Source organism: Rhinolophus sinicus, chromosome 2, assembly GCF_057876585.1.
Source record: "Rhinolophus sinicus isolate RSI-liver-muscle chromosome 2, RSI-T2T, whole genome shotgun sequence".
NCBI lineage: Eukaryota > Metazoa > Chordata > Mammalia > Chiroptera > Rhinolophidae > Rhinolophus > Rhinolophus sinicus.
The window spans coordinates 36,049,994-36,069,282 of NC_142502.1; the positions used below are offsets into that span (position 1 = coordinate 36,049,994).

The 19,289-nt window shown below is 35.2% G+C and overlaps 1 long non-coding RNA gene across 2 annotated transcripts in view; it reads left to right on the forward strand.

The window, feature by feature from the left end:
• LOC109452190 (uncharacterized) overlaps positions 1-19,289 on the forward strand; it is a 40,030-nt gene that overhangs the window by 10,502 nt on the left and 10,239 nt on the right. For both annotated transcript variants that reach the window (XR_002138107.3, XR_016020190.1), the window contains exons 2-3: positions 2,473-2,625; positions 12,663-12,773. This is a non-coding gene — a long non-coding RNA (uncharacterized LOC109452190). The remainder of the gene's footprint in view (positions 1-2,472; positions 2,626-12,662; positions 12,774-19,289) is intronic.

The following is a 19,289-nucleotide window of genomic DNA, read 5'->3' on the forward strand; positions in this document are numbered from 1 at the left end:
GCGAGGGTTCAATGGAGCTGGAGTCAGGGAACGGGAAAATGAGAAAGGGTCTTTCAGGTTCAGCTTGAAAACTTGGCAAAGGAAATTTCAGGCTGTGAGGAAAGAAAAAAGATGCACAATAGGACATTCAGATTGATTTCCGTTCATGGCAAAGCTGGTTACAAATGAGGACCCCCCCCTTAAAGAAAACCACTGAAATGCCAGACTTTTTAGACAAAAAAGGCTGAATAGTGCCTTTTATTTTCTCTCATATTTACAGGGAGAACAAAATACAAGCTAGAATATGCCAAACTAAGAAAACAGGAGGAAGAGAGGGGTAAATGCCTTCCCTAGACTGTACAGCTAAAGGCTGCTCTATCAATGGGACACTAACTAATTTTGGCCTCTTCCCAACACAAACTGAGTTTAAAGATCCCATTGTTCTTTCTAAGAATGTGAGAACCAGACTGAGATGGAAAAGGGACCTAAAGAAGAGTATGGTTAGAATTCACTAATGAGATACAAAAAGAAAAAAAAGATTTTTTTTTTTTTTAACTTCCTTCAACAGATTATATAATCCATGTGGAGAAACTGGACAGAATACCATTTGGTAAAGATTTAAAATGACCTGCACTGTAGAACTTTTTTGATTTTCTGAGGCCACAATTACATAAATGCACTCTACCTTTAAGTTAGGGGTTGGCAATGGGGGTGGTCAGAAAGTGGAGGAGCAGTGAGACTCATAAGAGCTTTGACTTCACTTTGTCCTGTCTCGGGGTACCCCATAATTGGCACAATACCTCAAGGGTTCCAAGTATAGTATTTAAAGAAGGTCTCGAACTTCCCCTTCACTGAGAGGTTCTTCCTGCTTTACCATTGTAGACCATAAATGAAAAGCAGGTTTCCTCCCTTTTGTGGGGACAGAACAGGGGAATCTGATTTGGAAATCCATGCTTTTCTCTTTTTTCCTATTTAAACCTCAGCTCACTGCCTTTCAACTTCTGTCCACTCCAAACACAAGACAGGCTCAAAACATCTGACTCCATCTGTCAGCTCCAGGAGTCTACTTTAGTGTCTCAAAGGTACCTCAAAAGTGCTCATTTAACACAAACTCAATCTTTCCTCACATCTGGTCTTCCTTTTATTTCACTATTAAAAAAATATTTATAATTGATTCTTTAGAGTCCTTATTGCCATTTGTTAATACATAAAGGCAATAGCTCTGAAAGAGGTGTCAGTTTATCACATCTTTCCTTTTTTAAGTCTGTGGATACATTTGTATTATAAAAACCACAGCAAAATCATAAATTGCTCCTAGGTTTCAGAAAACCGGGGGAAAAAAATTCCTCATAGGGTTGAATCTCCTGGCACCTACTTTATGGTGATGTTTTTCTTCTTACGAAAACAGAGAGTAGTAACACATTTTATCACTGCTCTTGAGCAAACTAATCTAACCAAGACCATGACAGTATTTCTTATATAATACCCAAGGGTCTGCACCAAGAGAGATTAAATTACATTTCAAACTACTTGTCTGAGATGCTTTTTGTTACTACATTGCACAAAATAAAATGATAATGGAATATTTTGATAGTTGGAAATATGTAATTACACAATGTGATTGCAATCTGTCTCATGATAAGTAATAGATAAGATCAGACAACCCCTTTTGCTGAAATAGTGGTACAAAACTCCCTAGGGGCTCAGCCATCTGTCACGCACACACCTATCATCATACTCCCCCCCAAAAAAAAAAAAAAAAAAACAATCAACCCGCTAAACCAGCTTTAGGTGTCAGGAGAGATGAAGATTCCAACTTTCAAGCCGGGGTTAATGCGATATGAGTAATGGAATTTGATGAGGGAGTGTGTGTGGAAAGAAACCTGTAAATTATATGTCCCTCAGTGTGGTCAATTTTTTTATATTATTGCACTTTTTAAAATGTGGACAAAACCAGAGAGGAGATGTACCTCCAAGTGTGATATATTCTTGAAAAGAAGCATTGTATTCCTCTACTGGAGAATGACAAGCTAATAAAGACAATCTGATGAGGTATTGACTATTTTTCCAATGTCCTTCTCATTGTTTTCTATTTTCTGCAGTTTCTCCTCCCTTTACTTCCCATTACGTAAGTATTCCATGCTCCGTATTTTCTTGGGCATAAAATATAGAGGAAAACTTTTACCCACTTCTACGTCTGACTAAATGACTTGGGAGAGAATTTTGTTCCAGATTTGTTATAAAAGAGTTTCGGGACTTTCTCACCTCAGGCCATTTATATGCCACAACTCTGTCAAGGAAACTCTCCCCTTCAGCCCCCTAGTTAATTTATGCTTGTCTTTTAGAGGTTATCTCAAATATTATTTCCTCAAGGAAGATTGAATCAGAACCCCAATTAAGTCACCCCATGGTTTCATTTGTCTTTTTAAACATACTGTGATTTTAATTAAATATGTTAGTAATCAGTTGTTTAATATCTTTCTCCCCCATTAGAATGCAAATTCCCTGAAGCATCTATTTTAGCACCTCTGTTCTTTTTTCTCCATTGTAAAAGTCCAGTATAAAGTCCACAGTGCTCATTCAACAAATGTTAAAGATATGAACAAATATAGAGAGTGAACACAGAGAATGAGAGAACTTCAAAAAGTAAGTATTTAAACTATTTTACATATGGCCTTTTCCAAATTTCTATGCAAATGTTTTCTCTCTTTGTAACCTATGCATATATAACCACCCAGGAAGGATATCTAAAACTCTTCCTCACTTTTGTCATGTTAATTTTGGCAGAAATTAATGCTCATTGTTTATAGGGTGTGTTTTTTTTCTCTGAAGTAAAAACACATAGAACGGTCTGAGAAAACATCCAAATGCTTGATGGATTTACTAAATGCAAGAGTAGGAGACTTTTGTGACATGCCTGTGTGAGGAAACCTGGTTGATGCCAGTGAGTATGCATGGAAATTGTTCTTTCAGTGGATCCTTTGGTTTGCTTATTATGGGTTATTATCATTAGTAAATAAAAAATGTAGAAGATTTTCTTTTTTTAGGGGGAGATGTTTCTTATAATCTTTGAAGATCTCTGTTGTTAACTTTGCATGTGAAATGCCAAAGTAAGCTTTGAGTAATGATTACCAGACAGATAGCTATAAAAGGTATTAATAAGGTATTAATATGGCATCAGTTGAAGACTAAAGAAACCACTCTAGCTATTTTTAACAGAAACAGGGCAAAATATAGGGAATGTGATGCTGGTGAAATTCTTAGAGTAATTGAAGGACTAGGTTTTATGCTGAGCTGAGCTTTCAGGAATACTCCCAGAACATAAAACCACATCACAGAAACTAGCCTGTGAAGGAAACTGTTATCTCTACTATAATCACGAAGCTGAGGAATCAAGAAGCTGTTTTTCTACCTGCTGGCTCCAGAAATGTCCTCCCTTAACTGTCATCCAGGAATGAGGGAGGTTCATTCAGAGCCACACCACATGGGCCAGATCTCAATGGCAAAATGGATGTCTTGGGTACATCCTCTCCCACCACTTAACTGAATTTTGAATTCAAGTCTTACACAAGTACCTATGATAGGCATGGCCTAAATCAAGTCTAAGTGTAAGGGAGTTTGGGAAATGTTGTTTTACTCTCTGCTGTCTCTGCAAAGCAGAGAGGGCAAGAGAAGGCAGTGAGAGCAGAGGTCAGGTGAGTCAATCTACCACACCCCATCCACTATTCAGAAATAATTGGATATGTTTTAAGGGCATTTGTTAATAAGGGAGAATTAAAAAAAAAAAAAAATAGAGATCTTGTATGTCTAGAATATTCTAGAGTAGTAATTCTTAAAACTGAATAATCATTAGAATCACTTGGAGAGATTCATAATAACGCAGATTTCAAGGGTATCCAAGAGATTTTGATATAGGTGGTCTGGGGTAATGCTGGACGACTTTGTAGTGAAAAACAAGATCTTAGGTTGAAATCCTACATACGCGTATGCTAATGCATTAATGAGTTATGATTTATAAAATAAATAGTATATTCCAGTCTGTCAAAATCTTATTAATAAATTTTCATTCTAATATTTCTTCAAAGCTAAATACAAAATAAGAATAGGAGACAAAAAATACTACTAGTTCATTGACCCTACCCATGATTGCAGAAATTGTATGTGATTCATACCAAGGTGTCACCACATTAAAAATAATGTGTTATTTCACACTCAGCAAAGAAGAAACATGACCCAACCATCCTAAGGATGAAGTATGTTAAACCAATGCTAACATGTAAAGTTCTGTGTTGCAATGGAGAGTATACTCAATAATATTACAAATTTCCAGGATTCATAAATTTGATCAGCTCTCTGTTCATTTATATTGAGACTTTTCTGAGGACACAGGAAAGGCTTATCTCACAAGAGCATATGGTCAACCTGCACCTTCAGATGAATAAAATATATTCATACTCATTTTATAGAAGAAACAGAATCCTTCAATAAATGTTTTCCATCTAAATTTTAAGTCTTTGCAACACATCATTCTCAAGATAATTTATTGGAGTTGCCCTTGACATAGTTTGATCAATAACATCATTATAAATTATAAATGAGCCACTGAGATTTGTGGTATTTTTTACCTAATAGCTGATTGGAAAGTATTGCACCTATATTATAAGCATATCTTTAAATGCTAGTAATGTAAAGTTAAAATAAAATAACATTGGGGTAGTAATTCATATTTTTTTCATTTCCAAAGCATCTTTTATAAGCTAGAAAAATCAGTTGACACTATTATTATATTATTTTTGCTGTTGTTTTCAAGCACACAGAAATAACTTTGCAAATGTTAGTACCCATTAATTTGCTGAAGGGTGAGCCTCCATTTAAGTTGTTAAGAAAATGCCAGAATTTAATAAATTTTATGGTTTTCATATTAATTTCCTATCCATTTGGAAATATTTAATATCCTGATATTAACATTTGTGACATAAACACATGGATTTTACAGAGAAATTGTAGTAAGTTAAGGTGTTTCTGGAACGTAAATACACTCACTAACTGTATTTTATTTTTCTGACATTCTAATATATATAAGAATGTGCTCATTATGGGAGAAAGTCAAATGACTCTGTAAAACATATATAGTAATGCATTTTGTGTGTTTATGTGTTTTTACACAATAGCGCTTGCAAAGGGATATAATTACATAAATTATAATTTTTCTTATAAATATAATTTATAAATTATAAATAAGCAGAAATTTTGAAAGACTTTTGAATCTTAGCGTGTATACACTGCTTTCATCCCTAATCTGTAATATTTAAAGTGAAATTGAAGGTGCATAGGTAACATGTTCTGTGGAAGTCCACGTCATCATTAGGTTATCCTTGAATTTCCTGAGGTGAGTTTTCATGGATTGCTTCCAGATTCCTGTCGCTGCCAGCAATGGGAAATTTCAGGGTATGGCCTGGTAATCCTCATATGCTCAAAATGTTTTGTACCATGTGAGACAGATAGAAGTACCATGTTAGACAGAAATCTCTTTCTTTTGTTTTCACAGAGAAACCAACTGACAGGAGATATTTGCAAATTTGGCACATTTTTCTAAAGTTTTGGGAAGACAAAGTTTACATTGCAAAAGCACCAAAAAACTTTGTTTGAATGGTATAACATCTTCATTCCTTTTCCCATTTTTTTCCTACAACCAAATTCCTATTCATTTCTAATCCAGAATGCTTTAACCATTTCTTTTATTTCCTTGATACCTGTCAATCCATGACCACAGTATTGATTGATCATTAAAGCTTCTTCCTTAAGAGAAGATTCTAATGCATTCTGGGTGTTATCTGGAACACAAAGTTAGTTTAACCATCCTCATTGGTTAATGTCATAATCTTATCATTTGTCCATACAGGGCCAACTTTCATTTACTTGGTTAGTTACAGAATTAGTTATTTTCATTAATGTACTAAACAAACACCAGTGAACCCTCCACCCAAAACAAATCCTAGGGCTTTGTCAGCAACCACAATTTTCCTGCATCCTTTCCCTGCTCATCCCACTCAAAATACCCATCTTCCTGAATCTTGTGTTCACATGTGCTTGCTTTATTTTTAGTGTAGCTATATATTTTCCTAAAATATATATTATTGTAGTTTTCTTATCTTTATAAATTGTGTTACACCATTATATTATATCTTAAACATTAACTTTTACATAGTTTTTTTTGGGAGGTACATATCTTGAATTAAAATTTCTGGGTCATAAGTTAACCTTCAATTTTAGCAGATAATGCCAAATTGTTTTCCAACCTGAACTCACCAGTTTAGGCCCTCACCAGGGGATTCACATCTCTCCCAAAACTTAGTATTGGCAAGCTTTTTAATGTCGAACAATAAGAAGCATTTACATTGATAATTAATTTTGTCTTAATTTACATTTTCCTAATCACTGATGAAGAGAACATTTCTTTATGTGTTCATTGGTTTATGGTCTTTTCCTCTGTAAAATGCCTATTCGTCATCTGCCCATTTTCCCGTTGTTTGTTCTTTTCTTATTTTGTATTATTTATCCTGATCATTTTAAAGTGTGGATAGCATGAATATCTTATTGTAACCTTCACTTTCTTTAATGTAGCTTTTTATGGCCCAAACACCTTACTTTTAATATTGCTAAATTTATTAATGTTTTCTTTTATGGTCAATGTGTTTTGTGTCTTGTTTAAGGAAACAGTCTATCCAAGGTCCAAAAGATAACCACCTATATTTTCTACCAAGAGTTTCAAAATTTTAACATTTGAGTCTTTAACTATCTGAACTATTATTAAGTAGTTCTGTTCCCTCTTTCCTGCACTTTCTATTTCCCTCCAGCCCCTTGAAATTAGAGAATTGGAAGTAGTATATTGCACCTTAATAAATGTGGTTTCTGTATACAAGTTGCTATAATCTTGAACATATACTTAAAAACCACTTAAAGCAGTAAATTATAAATATGGTAGTTTTTCCTGCATATAAAATGTCAAAGTGTCAGAGATTTAGGCAGTGAGGGCAGAAGAATATTCCAATTAATTTCACAGTTATTTCATAGCTGGTAGCTGATCCTATCAACCCATCTTCTAGCTAAGCTAAATTAAGCTAGCTCTTCTATCTGAGAGGAGGGTTTTACCAATTGCCATCTGGGCAGCAAATTTAGTTAAAAAAAGAAAAAAAGATGACCCAGATGAAAAGGAAATAAAAAGGCTGAGATTCAAAAATAAGCTTGAGGTGATCAAAAGATTCAAGGAAATTAATAACTAAACGAAGGAATTAGATTAACCAAGGAGACCATAGTAAATAGAATGATACCGTTTGAAGAGAATTTCCAGAATGAAGAGACATTATGAAAAGCAAAAGTGGAAATGTTAAACATGAAGCAAATAGAAATACCTAATAATTAGCCTAATAACTACAAAAACATCTAAACAATTGGAATAAGATATGTAATAAACAAAATTATAATTGAGGAAAACTTGCTGTGGCTGAAAATAGGCATTAGTATATATAGATCACAATGCGGCAGCATTTGATGAAATAAATGAAAAGAGAACCAAGCTCTCTAATTCTAGTGATATTTTTGAATCAAATATAATTCAAAGAAACAAATATAAAAAATAAGGAAAAAAATCCAATAAACATTCAGTCAGAGAAAAGATGCATTAGATGTTATAAGAAGTATGGCTGACCATAATCTTTTCCATTGTAGCATTTCGATGCCAAATAAATATAAAGCAAAGTCACAGAGTTTTTGAAAAAAAAAAAAAAAAAGTGACACAATTTTTTTTTTCATTATATGTGAACGTAGAAGAGATTTGCTCTTTGAAAGTAAATCAAACAGTATTCTCACAACTGTTTTCATGGGTCGCTTGTCCGCAGGAAGAGTGTGCATTTCGCAGTGGACTTGAGAACCCAATTTACTCTACGATTATATTTATCTTGCAAATTTGGAAATTCTGATTTTGTACTTCTGTCTTAACAGCCTAGTTGACTTGTGTCTGCTCTGAGACAAGATCAAGGTTTGCTGTCAAATGCATTTCAAAATCCTTGGGATCCAGTCCAGATTCTGAACAATGACAAACACTTTAAAGCACTAATTTTCATCTCATAGGAAAGATACACACACACACACACACACACACACACACACACACACACACACACACACACACACACACCTTCCCTGACGGGAAGATCAGAAGCCAGGTCAAAATTGCTATTGTTCTGACATACAATGTCAAGTGAAAGCATATAGTTTCTATCAAAGAGGATATAGGGTGTACAAATTGAAGTAATGCCTCAGTTTGGGATTTCTTGGGAATTCCTCAGGAAAGGATTATCCTGTTTCTTTGAACATCTTCCTTTCTAAACTTTAACAGATCAGAACTGAATTAAATTTCGTAAGTTTTTTTCAGAAAGGATTGAATCATTACATGTAGTCTTTCAATTTAGAGATCATAAGATTTTAGCTCCATTTATTCAAAAGTGTGTCACTTCTTTCAGTAACGTGTTTATTTTCTACACATAATTCTGTGTTCTTAATCATTTTACTCTCTTCAAGATAACCTTGGGTTGCAAAAATAATTAAAACAAAAACAAAATAAAGCAAAACTTCACAACCCAGAGATTAGCATTCTTAATCTTAAATCTGTGCAAATCCATTACTTAAACAAATTAATATAATAATCTTTGATTGCCCTATATTAAAATCCTATTATGAGAAGATTTTCTTGTTTTGACTTTGAAAGATTACTAGTCATGTTCAAAATACAAGGTTTCTTCCACTGACTATCTGTATGTTTATCAATAGATGATTTATCTTATCACTTTACCATTTGAATGATAATCTGGAAATGATGGTTATTACTCTGGATCATCTATTAGGTGCCTTCCTTTTCTAATGTCCCAAGATTACTTTATATTTCTATATTATGTTGGTCTGTTGTCGGAGTAACTTCATAGAAACACTGCCAGAGAAGTTATTGTCTTTTAGGGGTTTCATACCTAATACCTCATGAGGTAATTACCCAGATGCATTCAGGATTCTAATTCAGGGCAAACAAAATTTTATTGAATGTTGTCATGCAGCAGCCTAACTGTCTGTCCCCTCGTGCCTTTCCCTAAAGAAAGAAGAGTCTGTGAGACTGTTCCTTTCAGGGACTTTGCTACACCTTTGTGCTTACACCTCATGTCTTTCTGTTTGGCCCCCAAAAGATGGCTGGTCAGACAATGATGGGTAAGATTCCTCACGGAAGGAACAACCCAAGCCAGGTGCAACCACGCGGGGACCACCAGAAGAATTCACGGGGTTAATAGAGGTGGGCACAGCCCCCCACCTTCCCCCAGCTAAGGAGAGCTTCTGCCTATGTGGCTATATTCCTTCCCACAACCTGCTTGGGAAGTGAGTCAATGATGGATAACAACAGTTCTCCTTCCATTCTTATCAATAAGTTTTAGCATAAAGGATTTGTCCCTGGGGAGGCACATACCATAATTGTGAAGACATCATGGGACTTTGGATTCCGGCTGTTTGCAGGCAGGGGTGATTGATTTGAATTAGTTTTCTGGTATGATGTATGAGAGTCACAGACTGTGAAGAAAACAATACTACTTTCTTGTATGTATATCAATAAAAGCCAGAAGGCGGCCTGATTTGGGGCTCTCAGTCCTTTGAGGCTGGGAGACCCTTGGCCCCCTGTTTTATAACTTTTTTGATTTCTGTTTCTTTCTTCAACTTTCGCCTCCCCTTCTTGTTCTCTCACTGCCTGTGTTGCAATGGACGCGACAATTGAAGTAAAATTTTGAGATAGAAAATATTTTTAATTTTTTCTGAGGATAGAATTGGAAAATGGAGAAGGAACTACATAGCTATGTTTGAGTTTCTTCGGTATATCAAGCTAGATTTAACCTGGAAATCTCATAAATTTTACTTCAATGTGAGTTTGATGAAAAAAATCTGATTATTTACTTAATAAGGAACCATATACTAATCATTTGCAAAACTGAAAAAAAATGTTCATTTTAAGTTTTTATAGTGCTATATGCTCAATTCACTTTTTTCTTTCAAGTAATTCAAGTACTTAGGCTAACAAATTAGCCCTAGTCAACATCAAAGAAAATGTTCAGCAAAGACTTATTTTATTGTTACATTAATTTTGAAGCAAGAATTATATCTGAGGAAACCACAGTTACAGATTCATCTTAAAAAAAATCTGTCTTCTCACTTCTTGCATTTTGTAGCTTTCATTATATCCATTTTGGCAACCATAACATAACAATGTTATTTAAAAAAATCACTTTAATATAATGTTATAACAAATTAAGATATTCACTGTTGTTAAAAAAGAAACACTAACAAAAGACTAGTTGTTTAATTGTCCAAGTTAATAATTAATGTAAATCACTCCTCAGCCATATTTTTGTAGTCAAGAGATGAAATGAAAAGAGGCATAGCTAACAAGCCAAAAGTGGCTATAAAAATGAAATGCTAAAAAAAAATTTCACTTAACCCAAAAGAAAGCAGGAACAGAAGAAAAAGGGAACAAAGAAGAGATGAAATTAGACAAATAGAAAACAAAGAGCAAGATGGCAGAATTAAATATATATATATATATATATATGTATATACGTATATATATATATATACACATATATATACATATATATCTATATATCCATATCTATATCTATATTTCCCAAGTATATGCTGTCTACAAGAAATTTTATTCAAATGTAAAGTCATATATGTTAAAATAAAATGGTAGAAAAAATATCATGCAAATGCTAACATGAGAAAGCTGCAGTATTGTTTTATTATGAGACAAGGCAGACCAGGACAAGGAATCTTACTAGGGCACTTTTAGAGGGACATTTTATAATGATAAAAGGGTCAATTACTCAATTACTGTTTTTTATAAAGGGACATGAGAGAAGTCCATCTTGATTGGTTTGTTCTATACTTGGATGTGTACATTTGTCGAAAACTATCAAACTGTACACTTTAAATGGTATATTTATTGTATATGCATTGTATCTTAATAAATTTAAACAAGAAAAAGAAAAATAGTGACATTTGCCAACTGAACCATAAGTGGGCTAGAATATTATTACAGCACAGTGATTCAGACAGAACATATGTTCTTTGACCAGACGGCCAAGGGCTAAATCCTGCCTCTATGCCTTACCATATATAAAATTAACTAAATTAACTAAATTGATTAATTTTTCTGTGCTTCAGTTTCTTTTTAAAATGGATGTTGTCATAGTTAAAGGTCATTGTGAAAATTGCATAAGTTGATGCAAATAAAGTATTTATAATAGGGTTACGGCAAGTACTCAATAGATGTTAGCTATTATCCTATTCTGTATCCTTTCCTCTGCTAACTCTGATTAACAGTGGCTGCTTCCCTCAATCCACGACATTATTTTAATGCAATGAAAGGAAAACAATAAGAGGAGGAGTAAGAAAAGCGTTTCTTTATTGGAAATCAGTTTTTAACTTAGGCATTAACTAGAATTATTTTGCATGTCTAGATTCTTAGCTTGAGCGATGACAAACCTCTTCTTGTAATTTGATTTGCATAGTAGGCTCACACCCTGTGGGGAAAGCTGGCAGCCAAATACAATTTAGAATTGTTGCCAAGAATTCTTGTTATGAGGTTTGGAAACTCTCAGGAGGAACCTATGGGTTCTGTCCTGTCACACTCCACACATAGGGTTTGCCTAATATGCATTTTTTAATAAATTAATGAATGGGAGGATGTGGGAGTGATTCTGAGTATGTGACACTAGAGGCCCTGCTTTATAACTTTATAGAGAAAAACCCAAGAATAGAACAAAATATGATATTGGTCCCAAGGAAGCTTGTTTATTTAAGATACTTCACTGTATAGCTCTAATATTTTCCACTATAAGATTTAGGGGCAACTATGCTATTCTAATTGTTTCCTTATTGAGTGATTGTCTCATATTTTTTTTTGTACCCTATCAATAAAATATGTTTGTCCACCTTTTTGTATATGTTATGAATATTTATTTATTCATAACTTATGTACAAAAATTGCCGTATTAACAGTATGACTATTATAACATGTAAATACAAAATGTAAATTGAAGGAAATGAGATGAAGATAAAATAAATAATATTTTTATGTATTGTCTTGCGCATTGCAGATAGCTCCATGTTACTGTTAGCTATTATTCCTAGGCCAAATATAAATACACACTTTGGGTTGAGAAGTATCTTCCATAATAAAGGATGTAAATTCACATTTCAAGTGGTTTTCTTGTAATTGTGAACTTTCTTAGCCAATATTTTTCTGTTAAAATTATTTATATTCTCCTAATTTACACCTTAAAATGAAGATATTTTCCAATCTTTTTATCTCATTTTATAACGCTGAGTTTAAATAAAAATGGATAACATTATTTATGAATTCACTTAACTGGGTTCACATACAATACAGTAAATCAGCTGAAATGGCATGAAAAATGAGACCGTCACTGCCTATCATGCACTCTTTTCTCAGGATACTTCATGACAAGTGACTGACATGTGCCTGAGTAAATGACCAGTCAATTCATATATAAATCTTAGTAAAGATTAATTTGTATCTTATTTATATAAAATTAAATATGAATGGGAATATTGATATTTTCTTCTAGCACCTCAAAAATCACCTTGCAGACTCACTGGAATTCATGTACCCTCCTTCAGCATATAATCAGAAATGAAGGCCCACAAGCCATATACGGAGATGAAAAGCCTCAAGGATAGTGAGTATGAATTTGCAGTCCAGGCCTACATATAACAATGCATATCTTTGTTCTTCTGTAAGTGAGCTTGATTACTAACTCAACTTTCCATTTTTATCTAATAGCAAAAAAAAAAAAAAAAAAAAAAAAAAAAATATATGATCACTTGTTCTGGAAACTCAGTAAAATTTGTGATTATTGAGGCATTTCAGGTTTTTACTAAGACAATTCAAGGATTCCCACTTCCTCCTTTCCCATGAGGTTTCATCTACAATCTAAAGACCTAAAGACGGGATGAGATGAAAGAGCCGGGGGCGAAGGGCCAGAAAGGAACTGGTTGTTATGGTGATATCACAAGATCAACTCCTCAGTCACCTTCTTTGGCCATTTGCTCTCATCCCCAGTACATCTGATGCTGGCATTTCCTGTCCCACATGAGAGAAAGGGCAGTCTCAAGAAACATGATAGTAAGACATTTGGCTGCTAGAGGAACTTACTGAATTGTAATTCCATGTAGTGCATTGAGGAAACAAAGGGAAAAGCTGGTTTAGAGGGGGTAAATCTGCATTTATCTTTCAGAAATGGTAAGTTTAAGATATACAATTAGGAGCCACCAGACAAATATTGTTGATTTTTAAAGCACAGGACTGAATTAGACCATGCAACTTTTAGGCTCCAAGGACTGAATGTGAACAACACAGATTAGTGATTCATTAACAAATCAAGAGTAGAAGTTCCAGACAAGGAAGCTGTGAAGCATTGGCCAGTGAGGTGGGAGGAAAACAAGGACAGTGTCATGTATCAAAGGCTAAGGGAAGAAGCACCTCAAGAAGGAGTGAATGATTGATTCACTGTCAACTGTGGTAGGTACAGGGTAAAAACGGTAGAGTGAGATGATTGTAGATCCCCGGTGTTTCAAAGGATTGTTGGGTCAGCAGTATGAGAAGTGATGAACAGAAGAGAAAATAAATGGTTGTTAGAGAACAAGATCTAGAAGAAGACAAGTTATTGGTGATGTCAATATTTGGGAAATGACCAGATGAAGAGTTGGCGAATAAAGGTAGAGAACAATGTAATTGAAAGGGACACCAAGCAACTGCAAGGCCTGGAGGTTGAAAAGATCTTCTATGTGGATATTGAGGCTACAAAAATTATGAGGAGTTTAAGAGATAGACAATGAGTCAGGTGATTTGATCTTCATGAAATGAAGAGGTGTGATGAGAAGTTCTTAAACTAAAAAGGGGGGATAGCAGAGAAGACAGTCTTCTAAGGAGGCTACGCACATACGGAGGGAAAAGGGGGAAAGTGGCAGTGATCTGAAAGAATTGGAGAGAACAAGGGAGAAAGTTACCCTGCCTTCATGCTTAAAGGTCCGGGAGTCATGAGAGGAAAATGTTCCCTATTGTTAAGGGAAAGCCAGATTTCTCTTAGAGCAAGGAGGTAAAGGAAAGATTTAGATAAGAGGATGAAGTATATGAGGGTTTTGCTGATATTGGACTGTGAATTCCTGCATCCTGACACAGTGAAGTTTGAGGGGGTTGGAGAGGGGCTGTGCTCTAGCCATAATGGATGACAATATGAGTTGTGACAGATGAGCATGGAGGCTTGGACATCGTGAACATAAGGCTATTCCTAAGCATTATCAGCTGGGGGAAGTCAGTGTTTAGTCCTCATTAAAGTCTTCATGGAGATGGTATCATTGACTATTTGTAGTAAGAAAAGTGAAAGTGGTGGGGAGCAGCGGTGGTCTCAGCAAAGGCACTGAGCACTCTAGAGGTCTGCCTTAGAGCCTACTGCGGGCAAGGTCAAAGCTCAAGGAGACACAATGACATTGAAAATCAAAATACAATAAGATAATACATTTTGTACTGTTTAACCAATGTGTTTTTCATCTTAGAAATTCTTTTATCCCGTTACTCTTCAAACTAGACTTCAAGACACCTACTGCCACCACTGAAAAGAAGGGCTGAACCCCCCCCAAAAAAAGTTTTAGAAACTAACGCTTTTGAATTGAAAAAGCCTGACCTTTTGAACTACTTGAAGGTCTCAGGGAAAATTAAGAAGAAAGGTATAGTTTCAGCGTATAAGTGCTTGAGGAGGAGGAAGGGTCTGAGAACTATAGACCAGTCGAGGACTAGTAGGGACATTTCTTTCATTGATAGAGATGCACAGGCAGAGTACGTGGCACTGAAGCAGAGAAGCTAGGGGTTTGGTGAGGACAAATGAGGAGATACTTGCTTGATTTTTTAAAATAAAATATGACACATCCATCAGCTAAAAACAAACCTTAAATGAATTGAGATTATCTAGAATTGACAGAGATTGTTACTTTGTGGAACTCCTATTTTAACTGCGGAAAAAAAGGGGATCTATGGAAAGTAACCTCACAGGGTGATCTGATCATAAATTTCTAGCTGGGCAGGTCATGGCAGGTAGTCACCCAAGCACATAACTTCTTTAGTAAAAGGCGTATCTTTGCCTCAAGCAAACTCTGTCCATTGTTTCTGTGCATCTACGTTTACACACATTTGAAATACTTCTTTTCAAACCCTTCTTTCTTATATAATCTTAACTATCCTGTAATCCAATGCCCACCTTTCTGTCTCCCATCCTCATGGACTTTCCTTGTGTTCCCTCCTTAACTTCAAATGCATAAAATAAACTGCCAACTGTTATTCTCCGAAGCATTTATGATCTTGCTCTCCAACATATGTCATTCGTTTGGCTCAAATAAACTCTTGTAAACAATTCTCTACAGGTTTGGATGTTTCTTACAGCAACAGAAACTAAGTTTGAATTTAGAAAAACAAAATTACATTTTTTCATACAACTAAGTCTTGTGGAATAGACAGGACCCACTACACGTAGGGTCCTATCTATAACAAATACATGTACTACAGAACCAAATTATCTTGAGGTGATAGATGGGAGGGAATTAGGGTGCAGGGATGAGGCAGACTCCAAAGTCAATAGTGATTTATGATAAACCACTGGGTGTGAGCAAAATACTGAATGCTTTAAAATTTCCAGGTAGAGGCATGGGAATCTATAAAGGAAAGACACAAGAGTCAACAGAGCCTTATAAATTGCTGCTACATATATTCAGTTCTCTAAATCTCTAGAGAGCACCTAAGGAGGTGTGGAAGTTATATTTAGAGCCGATTCCTTAGGTTCTGAATTTCTTATAAAAGCTGCCTATGAAAGCACAGCAATCAGAGAGCCCCAGTTACTTTGCAGAGCTGCCATCAAGCAGTGGTCTGGGATTTGTGCTAGAAGACAGGAGTTTGGACTTGTGGTAAAGCCAGCGAGAACCACTTAGGCTCAGAGAGAGAATTGTTTCAGACAGCTGCTAAGCATTTAGTCTGGAATAAGCATTTTTCTTTTTTTGCTTTTATGAAAACAGCATTTTGTTCTTAGTTGAGACTTAAAAAGAAACCACAGCTAAAAACGACAGACCATGCAGGCTTAGGAGGACTCAACAAATTAGAGAGGGGCCACTGATCCTATGTAGCCTAAGCCCAGCCAGTATTTTCTTGAATTGGACAATTGATGGCAAAAAACTAGGCAGTCATTATGTGGAGAGAGTGGATATGGCTGGAACTTTGGGATGGGAAACCAGCTCTTCTGTCTGGAAACTGAGTGCTGGAAAGCTTGGTTTGTAGGGTAGGAGACAGACTATCTCAAATCACACTTATTGTCCTGGCATAATTATTAATAGTGTCCTCTTTCACTATCAAAACTGTCAGAAGTTTAGACGAGGGGTACAAAGCACCGTATCTATAAGCAAAACTAGTCTTCATCCCTTATGCAAGAGGTTTCATCAGAGCTTACTCTTGAAAAACAGCTTCAGCCTGCGTTATGGCCAAGGTCCCCAGAAGAGGGTAAGGAAGGATGGGAGAGGCCTCAGCCAACACTTGAAGAAGGGAAATCCCCTATAAAATGAGTGGCAGTTCTAGTCCAGGGAGTTGCAGATGGAACCCACTATTTAGGCTTATCTCTGGAGAGGGCGAAGAAATGTCACTCAGAGAACCAGAGTCTTCATTGCATAATGAGGAAGTTACTACTCTTGTGAAACACTAGATTCTGAATAGAAAACTGGTTCTCGCCCTTTTGGAGATTACAGACAGGGGCAAACACACTTAAATGAGAAGTTTTCTTTCTCAGAACACAAAGAGTTATGAAAACAAAATATTTTGAAATGTAAATTGTGGATTCTTTCTTTTTGCTTCTTGGCCTTTCTCTAGTAAATCAAATCAGTAATCTGCCTGTTAATCAACTAAGTCACCAGGAGAGGAGGTTTGCCCAGAGAGAAAAGCGGGGAGTCGGAGTGAGGGCGGACAGCTGGAGTGGGGCCGTGGATATTCAGTTAGACAAGTCAGATAATTTGGTTTTGGGTCCCTAATGAGGCCCAGCTTCTTTTTCCCAGGCTGAGTCCTGAGGTATAGTACAGGACAGAAATCCTACAGATGTTTGGAAAGATCTGAGACAAAGAGTTTGCGCCTCCATTCTCATGTGGGGTAAGAGAACATAGTGAGCTTTGTTGGGTTCCCTTCTTACCCCACAGCATAGCAGAGCATTAGAAGAGAGATGGCCATTTATATTATCTAAGCACATGTGTCTGACACAGGATTTTCCTGAGCTAAATGTGCTCAAAGAGGTGTGGAAATTGCAAAGTATGAAGTGAAACCAGAACTGAGACCACATATGGTAGTAACCTAAAAGGAAACTTTAAAGGAATGTGACTGTTCAGCAAAGATGCTGGCATGCATAGATGATGAAAATCAAAGAGTGATGCACCTGCCCCATACCTTGCTCCCTCTGAAGCCACCATCATCACCTGGAATGTGGCCCAACAGCAAGGATGAGGGTGGAGGTAATAATAATAATAGCAAACATATAGGGCTTTCTACAGAGCAAACACTATGCTACGTGATTTAATTCTCACAACAACCCTACGATGTAGGTACCACAAAAAAAACACCACATTTTACAGATGAGGAAACAGGCACACAGAGGTTTAAAATCCTGAACTAACTTAGAATAAGTAGAATTGACTGATATGTTTCATGATACTTTCTAGAGTGCTCAAAAAATTAAGCATACATATATATTTATGTGTATAAATTTATTACACACAAATTACCACACAAATATTTAAACCCACTAAAAAAATGTCTAACGGAAACTTTTAATTATAAGGTTGTTATATACACCAGATTAAATAGAGTATCAAAGTAACAGCATATTTTGCACAAAAACAGGAAAAGTCAAGAGTAACTCAAGCAATCCAAAAGAATACGAAAAATCCCACAATCTGTCCTTTGCACTTCAGCATAAACTTAATCTTTCAACTTTTCCTTATTCTCTCACTTATCAGCAACCCCCTGACTTAATTTTCCTTTGTGCAGGGGTCTTGCCCTGGAGCAAATCATTCCAATGCTCCTTTTATCAACACCTTAAATTATTTCACAACATCCAGTTTTATCTTTTCTTTTTGCCCTGCCTTTAACACTAGAGGACCACAGAGTCAGAGTAAAAATGGAGGCATACATTCTATTGACTATTGTTCTATTTCCCTAACTTGACAAATATACCTTCATAATCTAAAGACATGTACCACTGATTTCTCAAGGCTGAAAATTAGTAAAATATTGAAGACAAAAGAATTTAGTTATTATTGCACATGTCTGATTGCACTGTTAATAAAATGTCAATGTGTGGATGAATTATAATAATGAGCATAATTCATTATTACAACTATTCCAAAAATATATTTTTTGCCTTCATTTAAGCAAAATAATTGTGTAGTAATAATCAAGATTTTTCACCTATTTTGTGTCCTATTAGCAGCAATCATTCTAAAGGATTAAAAGACAACATGTAATTATATTCATTGTGTACAAAGTTTAAACATAGCTTCATTAAAAAGTAAATTAAAATTAATGTAAAAATCCAAAAATTAAAATTATTTTCTACATGTTTTCAAAGCATATTTAGTCTGAAATATCCACATTATCTATTAAATTTATTGTCAAATACAAATGAAAAATTAATGGGTATTAAACATTAAAATAAAAAATTTTAAATTTACTTTAATCTTTTATTTCAATAAAATTAAAACTACTCAGAATTCCAGCATTCAATTTTCATCTAGTTTGAACTGGTGTCACAATTCACGGCACATGTAAAAGTAATATAAATTGCTTAATATTATAAAATGTTCCTCGACCATCGTGTGAAACTGTTGTAAATGCTGTTATAATTTATGGTTAATACTGGAACCACAATTGTAACATGAAAAGACGCAAGAAACAGTATGTTTGGTGTTATGAGAAATGATGTTTCATAATACAAGAATCTACTGCATTCTAATTGCCTATGAGAAAGAATTTGACAAGTTAATTTGTCTTTTATCTTATCTAAATGATTCTCCTGCTCAAATATTTCCTGTACTGGAAGCATTGTTTGTCTGATAGTGGCAAGGAAATAGCCTCCAACATTTATGGCAGTTAAACACTGTTACCTTTCATTTCAAGA